A 13664-nucleotide genomic window follows, 5' to 3' on the forward strand; every position below is an offset into this window, starting at 1 on the left:
ATTAGCTTTGGCCAGCAGGCTCTCTATTATCCTTAACCCAGATTTTGCAAAATCCATTTCCTTTTGCACTTCGCAGTGACAAAATCCTCTGTAATGAAAAGCGAGTCAGACATATGTCTCAAGGAGAAGCCACTAGATGTGTATAGCTGAACAGAGCATAAAAAGCCCATAGTGTATATTATCCCTCACTTAATGCAAGACGGAAAGCAGAATTTCTAAATCTCTCAGCGGAAACATTCCATAGAACTACCAATCTAACTTGGTAAGAAAAGAGCCATTTAGCTGAGTAGCTCTCCAGTAGTGATCCATACATCAATGGGGGTCCATAGAGTAATCATGGCAGTTCCTAGGAGAGTGAGCTAGCCATATGGCTCTTCAAACACCCTTCTTTCTCTCTATCCACCGGCTAAAATCTCATTACAAGAAGCTCCACGTACGTCAAAGCACTCCCCTCCTCCCATACGAACAATTGTGGGAGCTGCCACTAGGATGATACAAGGCAGCAAACGGGAAAGGGATGCAGGAGGGAGCTGCAAAACGCATAATGCTGATCATAATGGGAGCAGACTCTTAATGGGAAAGCTTACTCTGTAGAAAAGAGCACTTATTACTTATTGTCAGGGATAGTGGATAGCCATGCATTTTATTGTGCATGAATTAATTAACCACTGATCTATGATAAAATAAGATTCTAATGCCATCAATAATAATGTATTGCCAGCATACGCAGAAATGAGTGGGTGATAATATTTGCTCATTGGGTTGGGAAGCTGGAGTGTTATTAACTCTGCTCTGGCTAATTGAAAAAAAGGACTCTAAGGGATCCTCTCTTAGCACTGCGTCCGAATTACAAAATAAACCCAATCTTTAAAGTCGGAAAAGGGAATATTTTACAGCAATAATAAATTTTTGTCCGAAATGTCGGCTCCCCACTACAGCCAAGTAAAGGTATTACAGAGCCAGTGTGTGTGGAGAAATGTGTTAAGAACTGGGGCAAGAATTTATGCGTTTGAATCCCTGCTCTGCTCTGCTCTCCCTTGGCTGTCTTACGCTCCCTCTTAGCCTCAGCTTCCCATCTGTCCAAAAGGAGCGATAAATCCCACACACAGTGAAGAAGGGAGGGGGAGATGGAAAGAAACACCGAAGAGCCTGCTATAGGGATAAAATTAGGCCACAACTTTATTGGTTGCAGAAGAATAGGTTCGGCATAAGCATGAGACATGGACCCACTGACTGAGCAGCCCAAATGCTGGTCAATAAGCTACAAGTCCATTGTGGGGGCTGCCTTATGTGGGGTCCATCACAATATGAACTGCTTCAAGTGGGCCCCTTCAGGCAACCTATTAGAGGGTCCTTGAGATGGTCTTCTGGGAGAAAGTGCTGTCCTTCCATTAGGAGAAAGCAGGGTACCATGGGCATAGCCAAGGGGGAGCAGAGGGGCAGCTGCCCCCAATCAATCAATCAATCAATCAATCAATATAAATCAATACAAATCTCAGGTTCTACCCCCCCTAACAAAAGCCTGCCCCCCAAAAATCCATGTGCCCTTCCCCTGCTCATCCCTTCTAAAGATCCAACCCAATGCCTCTCCCGCCTCCACAAGTTGTCACAAGTTGTGACAAGAATGAAAATAATGAGAACACTCCAATTTGCTCTGCCAATGCTGAGAGGTGGGATAAAGCCCTGCAGGACCAAACCCTATCTGCCTGTAGGTTCTCCCTGAGAACCATTGAGTGACTGATGCCCATAGCAATGTTGCAGGTGGAAGTCTCCTTCTATAAAGAAAATCAAGTGAGTTAAAGCTATATATGGTTTTAGGTGTGTGGGTGCAGGAGCCTCTGTAGACTAAGGTGAGGAAAGCAGACAAGGGGGAGGCCTTTTATGACCTAGAGGTGTAGCTGACTGAAAGTGCCCCAGCCAGAAGAACCAGAGCAGTGCCATGACTCTTCAAACTGGAGTTGTGGTTCGAGGACCCGATCCCCGCATAGTGGAATGAAAAGACAAGGACACGTGATATAAGGTTAATGGGCAAGATAAGGCCACAACTTTACTGATTACAGCAAGTGAAAAGGTATTGGCTTAGGCATTGGATTACGTCAGCTGACTCCACCCACTCGGAGAGGGGTGATTCTAAAACAGGGGGGTTTATTCACCAGTAGGTGGAGCCTGTTGATGCTAATCCAACTATAGGCTCTCCCCTGATGTCACCGAGGGTCGAGCCATGGCCTCCCGCCACTCAGGCATCGGACAGAATACACGACCGCTGGATTCCTTTAACGGAATACCCAAAAATTGAAGGCGTAGGTGATGGCCACACCTAGCCCTTTGACACACCACAACACATTATTCCAATGCCTAACCTACCCGCCAATACCACGAAAGTTGTGACGATTGCTACGAGGTAGGCGAAAAAACCAAAAAGCCTAATGCCAAATGGAAAAAATCCTACCAGGCCCCCCGGACAACCAGGGCAACCAACCTAAGGTCCATAGCAAGGCCAAAAGAAAACTGAAACCCTGCTCTAAGAGAGTGGAGGGTGGGTGACTTGCGACGGGACGACGAAAAGTGAGGCTGGGAGGCTGGCACCGCAGCAATTTAGGCTGCTGTACACGCCCCCTTGAAGGCACCTGGTTGGGTGCCTGGCCGTGGGCGTGGGCGCCAGCCAGGTGAGTGGGAGGCTTGCTACGAGGTAGGCGGAGTCCGGCTCCCGCCCACAACCACTCCCCTCTCTTGCAGGAGGAGAGTCTTTGTAGTACATTAGATGTGTGGTGTGAATCTGGCCTAGTGTTATACTAGGGTTAATAAAAAGGTAACGGTAAAGGGACCCCTGATCATTAGGTCCAGTCATGACTGACTGTGGGGTTGTGGCGCTCACCTTGCTTTATTGGCCGAGGGAGCCGGCGTACAGCTTCCGGGTCATGTGGCCAGCATGACTAAGCTGCTTCTGGTGAACCAGAGCAGCGCACGGAAATGCCGTTTACCTTCCCGCCGGAGCAGTACCTAGTTATCTGCTTGCACTTTGATGTGCTTTCGAACTGCTAGGTTGGCAGGAGCAACACAAGCTCACCCCGTCACGGGGATTCGAACTGCCGACCTTCTGATCAGCAAGGCCTAGGCTCTGTGGTTTAATCCACAGTGCCACCCACATCCCTACTAGGGTTAATAGTTTCCTCTTTATTCAGGTCTTCTGCCAATAGGTATAGTCAGCAAGAAAACCCACAATGTGTCCAGAAGTCATAGTTGAAGACATCTGAGCATTGCTCCAACTCATCTAACAATTATGCTATAAATTTCCTCATCAGAATGTTAAGCAAGTCAGGTTTAAGCCATTATTCTTGTCTTGCAAAGTATTGCATGCAACTTTTCAATGTGACATCTCTATCACTCTTATGAAAATGCTTAAGTCTAATGACAAAAAAAAACTAACTGTAAATCATGGGAAGAGGTAATTGGATTATCTGGAGTAATATATATGGCTACAGATGTTTTCAGATAAATGAAGTTTATGATGTACTTTGTGATCGATGCCGGGCTCTTTAAATTGAATAACAGAGTGTTTTACAATTATTCCCTTAATTATTCATTTGGAAGTAATAAGAAGGGTAATAAACTGATCTAAAATAAATTTGGCTTCTGGCAAGGAAAAAATAAAACTCAGAAAATTATAAGCTTGCTTCCTACTGCCTTAGCTTTGCAGCGGGGTAGTCATGAGGAGTCCTCAGATGCTAATGCAAATTTCAGATATGTTGGACCAAGGCACATTGCAGGTTCCTACATTATGTCAGGTTTCCTCTGCCAAGCTCAGATGCTGTGAGGCCCCAACACATATTTGCCAACATTGTGGTTCCTGTAGTTCATACTCTGCCATCTTTCTAACATGGTTGTGGCATTATACTGTATATATTTGACTCCAACTTTCACCATAGATTTCTGTTCCATCATTCGTTTTTTTATCTAACATGCCTGTGAAGACAAGCATTTCCCTGATCTCCAAACTTTAATCTCCTGGTCTAATTGTTGTTTGAGGACTTTCAATTGTGGGTATTTTAATGTTTCTGTTTCACTAAATATTTTAATTACAGAAAGCTGTGTTTTTAGAATTGGTCTTATTCTTGTTATTTTGCTTAGTTGTTGTCTGTGAACTGCCTTGGTAGTTCCTCTTGAAAGGAAAGGTGCTATTCTATCCTGTTTGTCGCCATCATCCCTCCAGGATGCTTATTCCTGTAACTTCCCACTGAGACTTTGCCAATAGAATATGGCAGCAGGGTCATTCAGTTCTGCAACCCTGCAGCCCCCCTGCTGTGTTATAATCATTTTAGTCAAGCCACTTACATGTATTATGCAGTACATTCATTTTTTTTACTTAATACATCTTGTTTCTTCTTTTTACAGAAACAACAGCTTTATTTGCCATATTTCCTTAGGGACTGATGGTACTTTCTCATGTTCGCACACAGAAAAAATACTTACTGGCAACAGGATGTGCAAACTCTTAAACATAATTATGGTTAGAGGAGGAAATAGCAGTAGTTGGGTATGTAAGGTCTAAGTTCTAAGGTTAATGTTAAGTTCTGAGAACTGGGTGCAAGGGCTTCAAAGGGGAGAGGACGAAATTAGAAAGATTTTCTCCAGTGGCCTCTGCAGCAGCTTTGGTCCTGTTATGTACTGAGTTGAATAGGATCGAAACTGCAGCAGTCTGATTGGTCCTAGAACAATAGGATCCAAATCGCAGCAGTCTGATTGGTCCTAGAACAATAGGATTCAGAATGCATCAGTCTGATTGGTCCTAGAACAATGCAGCAGTCTGATTGGTTGGCAGGAACCACCCAATCATGCTCCAGATATAAGTGAATCCACAACCTGATTGGCTTACAGTAGAATTCCGGAATTAGCCAATCATGTGCAGCCCATTGTGTAAATAATGTATATAAAGCAGATACTTTGAGGGGACATTCATTCATTTCCTCCTCACCACTATGAGCTGAATAAAGAGCCTGAAATCACTTTGCGACTCTGAGTATATTTCAGGTCCTTAATGGGCAAGCTTTCATATAACCAATATGCTTAAGTCTAATGAATGAATGAATGAATGAATGAATGGGTTAAGACCATAGAGTACGCTGTCCTGCCAGGCTTAGCTATGTCCACTTCCCTTCACCTTGGGAGGAACTAGGTAGTCAAGTCTTTGTTCCATCCCCAGTCAACATGTGAACCTTGCTATGTGAAGCAAGGCTCTCATCAGTCAGTACAAATAATCTAGGAACTTTCACCACTGTAACTAAATCAAGTTTTACTGTCTGTGAAGCTTTTCTGACTCATGCATGGAAAAACACATGAACAAGACATTTGAAGAGTTAGTAAGTAAACCTATTTTTAACTTACTGGATGTGTGTTCTTTTCCTATGGTGGGGGAAGAGGGAAGTTATGGAACTCAAAAGGGAATATTTTAAAGGTCTAGCAGCCTATATTTCCATGCTTATTTTGTTGAATATTTTGTGATTTTTGTGATTTGTGCTTACTTTGTTGAATATTTTGTGATTTTAAATCTCTGCTGGGGTTCTCTCGCCAAAGTCTACTTCCCCCAAACTTGGATTTTGGCATCTAGGAATTCTCCTTCCTCTATGTATATTTTGCATCGACAGATTTTTTTACTCTGAACTGATTCCAACCCAGGTTCAGCAATTAAGAGTGACATACTATTGGAATCAGGAACATTTCAGTCTTTCTTGACCTAGTGCTCTCTCTCCCTCACTAAGCTAACCACATACATATTTGTTCAATCGAAATGGCAGGCAAAAAAAAATCTCATTGTGGTTTCTGCAGCATATACTATGATGTTGCTAAATGAGGAATCTTAAAATCCAGATCCCTATTAAACTCTTCTGGATGCATTACTTTTGGGAGGCTGAGAAGATTGTTTACCTCAGTCATGCCTATCTTTCTTCTGAGGCCAAAGTCAGTTCCACAAGCACGGTCAATAACCCACCCATTATTTGGGTAAAGGACCACTAAGCAAAACAGAGAAGAGAGTAGTAATTGTTACTCCTCCAGACTTACTCTTCCTTTCTTTGAATGCCTTAAAAGCCAGTTATTGCTCCACTGAGGTACTATTCCATGTCCCAGTGGAGGGAGGCTTAAAGCTTGCACCATCTCCATAGTCTGTCTGTTCTGCTCTTGATTACTTTATGACTTTGGAGGGGTAGAACACTCCTCATTGGCTCTTCATCATATCAATCAATACTGTCGTTTCTTCCTCAGAGCAGGGCAGGTTGAGGGGACATCAAGACTGCTTTGAGGACACAGGAGTAGATGGAACGAACACACTTTGTAAACCATTTCGGAGCCTATTTTGGCATTAAGTGGGTATATAAGTTCATCGATAATAAAAAATAAAATCGTAATATAGGCAGGCTTTTTCACAAAAACTTCATGTTCACTGTCTGATATGGTTCTATTTACTTTAGTGGAAAATGAGTATTTATAGTGCTGTCTGTTACAAGGTTTTTAATAATGTGTATGCACATGTATATTTATAATTTTTTTTTTTTTTTTTTTTTTTGCGGGGTGGGGAAAGGCATTTCTCAATGGCATCATCCCCAGATGTGGAATGCCCTATCCAGGGAGAATCACATTGGTACCTACTTTGCACTCTTTTTGGCACCAGGTGTTTAATGTTGATGATAATATCATCCCAGGCTTTCTAGATGGAGTTTAAAGGCTTTGAAAGCCTCACTCTTCCATGTAGATTCCTACCCTGTACTGGGCAACCTCTACTGTGCCCTACTGGCCACAAATGGGACTCATACCACAGGATGCCAAAGGGAAATAAATGAGGGGTGCTGACTTACACCATCACAGCTGTAGAAAATAAGCTAAAGCTCTTGACAGAGGCTCAGTTGTGACATAGTACAAATATAAAGCTTCAAGTAAATGGCAGCTATCAATGTTTTCTGGTCTTCTTCATACTGCATAAGCTGTCACTTCATGAGAAGCCTGTTTGTCCTAGATATGATTTATAGTTGTATATTGTTTTTGTAATGAAGTTAGAGCATCCTTCCATCGTGCAGCATATTGCAATAGCAGAAAATGTGCTATTTGTTTGTACTTTTCATATTTTCTCCCCTCTTTGAATCAAAAGACTTGATATTGCCTCCATTTCCTGTGTGAGTTATTGCTTACATTAATCTCTCCAACATTAATCTCTCCAACAAGCTCAGCGGAAAGAACAGGTCTCCTGACAGCTACCGACAGAGCTGATGTTCCAAGGAGAAGTCAAGGCTCAGAAGTCTCTGTTGGCTCCAGTTATATTTTGAAGTTACTCCTAACTTGCTTCAAGTTAACTTAAACTGGTCAATAATGAAAGATAAAACACACAGCATGCACGCCAGCAGTAGCAACAGTGCTGTCCTGCAGGGGCCCCACCATCATATATCATCCCCTAGGGAATGTGGCCTTCAACAATAAAAATGTTGCCCCTCCCATAGACCATTTCAGCCTAGACGTCTTAGAGTTCACCAAAACTGCTGTGACTACCCATTTGGATGCTGTTGTGTGTGCGTGTGTGTTTTTAATATTACAATTTTATTTTGGCAATATTCCACCCCACCCCAATAAATTATTACAACAGAAGGTGATCAAGACTGCTTTGAGCATGAAATATCGTTTTGGTTAGTTGTATTATAATTGTTTAGTTTGAGATTTACTAGACAGGTGGAACACATGCTTCAGGTATAAAGAAAAATAGACGCATCTCCGCCACACCCACCCATCCTGGATCCTTCTAGAAAGACGTCCAGAGTAGCATTAGCAACAGCATTTGCAAAAATCAAAAATAAATAAATAAATAAATATTCCAGAGCCCAATTCATCTGTGGTGGATTATGTGGGCTCCTTGCTCCTGTTTATAAAGTCGTGCCACTCCAATGCATGTGTTATGTCATTGTAGCTCTTCATTACCATGAGCTCTCTCACCTATTTGGCTTTTCTCTGAAAACTTCCCCAGCAACAAAACAAACTACATATCTTTGATGTTTGGGTGTGTAGTGTTTACTGTTCACCTAGGAGACTGGATGAAGCTGTGCGACATCTCAACTTCCCTAGCCTTCATAAAACAAATTATAAACAGTAGGATGAGGCTGCTCTGATGATGTGTTGTTCAAAATGGAGGAGAGCAAGCTGGAAATCGCCCTCTACAGTGCATGTGCATCAGGGGCAAGTAAAGTTGCAATTCATGTGCGGTCAGAAGAGAAAGATGGGAGTTTCCTAGGGGTAGCAGGGGGAGAGTTGCTTATGTGCATGTGGAAGTATTTAATCTGCAGCAGGAATATGTTTTGATTTTACATGCAGCTGTTAAAAATCGCCTCAATTCAAACTAGCCTTTAGCAATTTCCAAACACCATTTCTCTAGACAGTTGCAAAAGTGGTTGCTATGCTTTTGGAGGAAGTGGGCTCTTCTCTCGACACGGTGTTAATATTCATAGATGATGATGATGTAGATAAATATGCACAATTAATTATTCTTTCTAATACAGCATGAGAAGTATTTATTTAAGGAAACAACTGAATTGAGGGCATCTAAATTAAAAATGAAGAGGAAGTAGTCAATACTAACTGCACAACAGCAGTAGTAGACGGCAAAAGTGCACATAATACAAATCAGCTAAGGTTACTGTCCTAACCCCACTAACCTGGTGAGTAAACCCCACTGAATTAAGTTAGTTTTATTTCTGAGCAGACATGGTTAGAATTGTGCTATTATTTTATTTATCTGTTTATTGCATTTATATTCTACCTTCTCCAAGGAACTGAAGGTGGCATACATTGTTCTCTTCCTCCTTATTTTATTCTCACAACAACCCTGTGAGATTAGGCTGAGAGACTATGACTGGCCCAAGGTGAGCAGGTAAGTTACACAGTAGAGCAGGGATCTGAACTCTGGTCATCCATGCCCTAGCCCAACATTCAAACTACTACACCACACTGGTTCCACATCACACTGGTTTGATAATTTCAGGACACATTTTGTCTATCTTAAGAGGAACCCAAAAGTTCTTAGAAAAGGTATTATGAAATATACCTCCTTCTCTTCTATTGTAGGACAAGGGATGTTTCTGACAATCTCGTCCAAATTTTTCACCAGAGCTGCAAGTTCCATGGTATGTTTTTTTCATTTAAAAAATTTGTGCACTATGCACGGTTCATTTATATCTTCCCAACCCACTGCCAATACACATGCACACCTTTGTAAAACACTACAACACAGTCATGTTGATGAGATTTACACATATACAGCTGTATAATGATTGTTTCTGTGTGAGGTTTACCAGTGCTCCAGGAGCACATGTCAACATCACTAAAACACAGAACGGAAGGAATCTTGAGACAATTATACACATGATAAGAAGGTTTACTCAAGGCATATGTGCACACTAGTACACTAGTGAAGAAGTGGGAATCAGTGTGTTTCTTTGTAATTATAACCTCTCCCAACTCTTGACCATGCTTGTGACAAGGAGATGGAAGCCAAAAATTGGCATGGATTTAAAGAACAGGCTCTGAAATCTTTATATCACATTTACAGAAGTAAAACCCAATGGACATCAATTATATTAGGAGGGGTATGTATGAATTCTCTATCACTTCGGTAGGTTTAACCTACCAGCACTTCAAGTTCCCATTATCAGTCATACCTAAAATCTTAAATAATTTTAGTTAATGCACCAACAGATTCTGCTTCCATCATGGTGGGCTTCTTAAGATTACAGTACTGTAAAAACTAAGTACGCATAACATCAGCATTTTCTGCAAAACCCATTAACTATAATGATAGAAAGGATAGGACACCAGAACACACTTAAAGACCCCAGGGATATGAAAAGTTATTGATTTAAATTGTACCAGCTGTTTTGCAAAGATGACATCCTACGGGTTCTGAATATACATGGCAAGGAGCATTTGCATGAAAGGTAAGAGCAACAATGTTAAGCCAATTCTGTTTGATGATTATACTTTTCATTCATGTGCTGCTCTGTAATTTAGTTCAATTTGCACTCCTGGGGTGTCTATAGCTGACATTACGGAATAAAATGTTTTACCTTAATATCACGATTTTAGTTACATTCAGCCCTGATCACTGCTGTCAGAAGAGAGAGTTCTTTCTTTGAGCACCCAGGAAATTCTTGCAGTTCTAGTCTTTTCTCCAGATACAGGCCTTTATCAAACCTCAAAAACTCAGGAAACCAGTGTTGTCCAGGAAGGCTGGCTGGGGAATAATTGCTTGGTACAGCCAGTTCTGAGCAGTAGCATTGGTCAATATGTCCTATGAAACTGCTTATTTTCCAGTGGTTTTAGTTTTCCATGGTGACTGAGTTCATCTATTCCCCAGTGCTGAAAGCTGTGATGGCTGGCGTCTACTAGAACAGGTGAAACTGCTAAGGGGTAATTGGGCAGGATGAATGAGAAGCCACAGGGGTGTGACCAAGCTGTTCTGGTTCTCTCTCCACCTTCTTCCTTTTACAGTGAAGTGGTGAACATTTAAACACTGCCTCACCTTGGTTAAAAGGGGTCCATGCCATCACAATGACTAGCATGGGTTCATCCCAAAGAAACTGTACCATACTCAGTAGTAAGCCCCAAAGAAATCCATGTGGCTTGCTTCCTGGTATGTATTTACAGGGTTGTATCATGAACTGATTAATCTTAAAGGTGTAACACAGGTCTATTTACACTGGACTCTCCCACAGTTTATTCACTTCAGTATCATATTTATGGAATGTAGAATATGGTGGAAGAACAGTAAGTGCACTAGGGAGACTAGTGTTAAAATCAGTCATAAAACACATTGTGTGACCCTGATCTCACAGGATTGTTGTGAGGATAGCATGGGGAAAAGGAGACACACGAATGCCCCCTTGAACTCCTTGGAGGAAAGGTGGAGTGGATATAAACATAATACTGATAAATCAGCAATAATCAAAATAAACAGACGCTCTCCAGTCTGCCCATTCCCAGTTTTGAATTGCGGGCGGGGCCATGATTGGAATCATGAAAAAAGCCTAAGCTTGAAATCAGAGTAAAAGAATCTGGGGCACAACCAGGATATACAGGCTTACAAACACTGGACTTTACATACAGGTCCTCGGGAAATCCAGTGATGAAGTCTAAGGGATTTAACTATTAGCACCACCAACTCCTCCTTGCATGCGGCATGTGGCTTTCAAGATACCAACTTTGAGCATGCTCAGACTGCCGTTCAGTTTTGTGGTGTACCCCTTCCTCGAATCAGTCTATACATATTTTTAATAATAAACAAGCACAGAAATAAATCACTGTTGAAATGCACTCACAATTGTCAGGCTGAAGAGCTTATGATGCGGCGTCCCCAGCTGTTGCCATTGGCCACTGTCTGCTTGCAACATCACAAACGTACATGGATGCTGAGTGGATATAAAGGTGGGCTTTTTCCTCTTCAGCAACAGAACACAGTGTGTGTGGCAGCTGTGGCATTCAGCATTGCCCAGTTTCCCCCCAGTTGGAGGAGGCAAATTAGCAGATGGATGGAGGTCAATTTCTGGCAGTGGGATGCTATGGAACACTTGGCTCACCTGGTGAGTGGGATCACAGCTTGAAGGCAGCTAATATTCATGGCTGGAAGCTGGTTAATGTTTAGTGGTGAACCTAGGAGAAGCTGGCAGATATTGGTGAGTGGAGTTTGCATTCGGAAGCCAGTGGGTATCTTAAGGTTGAAGCAGACTGATGCTTGTGGGTGTAAGCTGGTTGAAATTCACCTTCAGAAGCTGGTCAACAGAAGCCAGTGAATATTTGTGGGTGGAAGCTGGGGTACGGATGTGAACGAATGAAGGGTGAAAGATATGTTTGTTGGTGATCTTCATAGATGTTGGCTGGTGTATGCTTGTGTGTGAATAGGAGGTTTTGAATGCAGTCAAGACCAACCGTGCAGTGATGTGATCTTGGGGGCAACCTGGTGCCTCTGCTTCAGGATCAATCATAGGTGAGTTTTTATCCATGCATTTTATTTAAAATCATTTATAAATATAGCTTAATCTTTTTTTAAAATCATCTACTTTGGTGCACAATATAAAAACAGTAAAAATATCATTAAAATAAAAAATGCAACACCAAACCAGTAAGACTTGGCTGGAGAACTGCAAACTGCTGTGTTTTCAGTTTGCACCTTGTTTCGGAAGGTGAAAATTAGGCAGTCAAATTTCTCCTCCACCCCCAATGAAGGTTCTAATAAACCTTTGAATATTTTAATATTTCCACCCTTCAGGAATAAATATTCCCATTTAGTACTAGCTTAAGGATCACCACTTGTTTAAATCCTAGAAGTGCCCCCCACTCCACTTTTTTTTTTTTAATGTGTTAAAATTTAATGTGCCAATTTGGGAGTGTTAAAAAATACAAGCGATCAAGATAGAAATATGTGCTGTTGCAGTGAGTTCATCACGGTGAGGCCCACCTTGTCATCTGCACAAATAGTCCTTTAGAACGGTGAATGGGTGGCTCATTATTGGGACAGCAATAAAACAGGCTGAACATTACAGCCTGTTCTGAATGAAGAACCAAATACGGAATAAAAATGATGGAATGTTTCATAATGGCTAAATTGGGAGTCATTATAAATCTGCTTTGATTACCAGGCATGTTTTTCTCCTGATGCGCAGTTAGATTCAACTCTAGGTCTCTAAAACATACATTATGTTAATTGCACACAAAAGACCCAGCCATTTTAGCTCCCAGTCAACCCCCCCACCCCCCCACCCCCAGTTCACAATCAATCCCAAAAAGAAAAATGACCTTTTTTAATTCGTCCTAAGGAGATGCTTAAATGCATTCAAATTGCTTCGGTATATTTTAAAATATACTGAATGAGGAGAGCGGTGGGAATATTACGCACATTGTACTGCTGGAAAACAAACAACGTTGGCAAGTTAATGTATTTGAGATGACTTGTGATTCATTGTATTTTCCTGGGCTGCTTCATGAAGTGGGATCTTACCCATGAACACACAATAAATGTATTATGGGACCGCCATGGAATTGGCACCATAGGGCTTTCTACATATTACTCAAAATGCAAATGAAAGAAATGCATATTTCATTCCGTGGCATCCTTCTCTCTTTTCTAAATTCTGGGACTTCCAAAGCAGGCATATTTGAGCAGATTAATGGTAGGAGGTTCTTAGCTGATGTACCATCAGCTATGTACCATCCCTTCAGGTTCTTCCACCCACAGAGTTCAAAATGTATGCTTATGGGGGAGAGAACCCCTTAAAGGAGCAAGATGAACTAGAGAAATAGGCAGGGGGAGAGTTAAAAAATTATCCCACCCCACTGCTACGCCATTCCAAATCACCCTTTCAGATTGTTTCTCTTAAAAAAGAACACAGTCTGCATAATGTGCATTTGTCCATAACATGTGATTATTTATTAAAAGCATTTTTACGACACTCTTTACAGTTCTCATTAAAAAAACAGTTGGGGTGATAACATTTTAGGTGTCTCCAGATGTTCTGGTCTACAGCTCCATCATTCTTGACCATTGGCTCCCCTGGCTGGATCTGATGGGGATTGCAGTCCCAAATATCTGGATGAGATCTGGTTGCGGAAGGCTGAGGTAACCTGGTGGAAAGGCTGTCAAG

General features: G+C 41.7%; 1 long non-coding RNA gene across 1 annotated transcript in view; it reads left to right on the top strand.

Annotated features, from left to right (window-relative positions):
- Window positions 1–9102: 9102 nt before the first annotated feature.
- LOC310673461 overlaps window positions 9103–13664 on the top strand; it is a 46450-nt gene continuing 41888 nt past the window's right edge. Inside the window, exon 1 of the long non-coding RNA XR_014509038.1 lies at window positions 9103–9155. This is a non-coding gene — a long non-coding RNA (uncharacterized lncRNA). The remainder of the gene's footprint in view (window positions 9156–13664) is intronic.

This window comes from Podarcis tiliguerta (assembly GCF_965153285.1).
Source record: "Podarcis tiliguerta genome assembly, chromosome: 3".
In the NCBI taxonomy this organism is placed as follows: domain Eukaryota; kingdom Metazoa; phylum Chordata; class Lepidosauria; order Squamata; family Lacertidae; genus Podarcis; species Podarcis tiliguerta.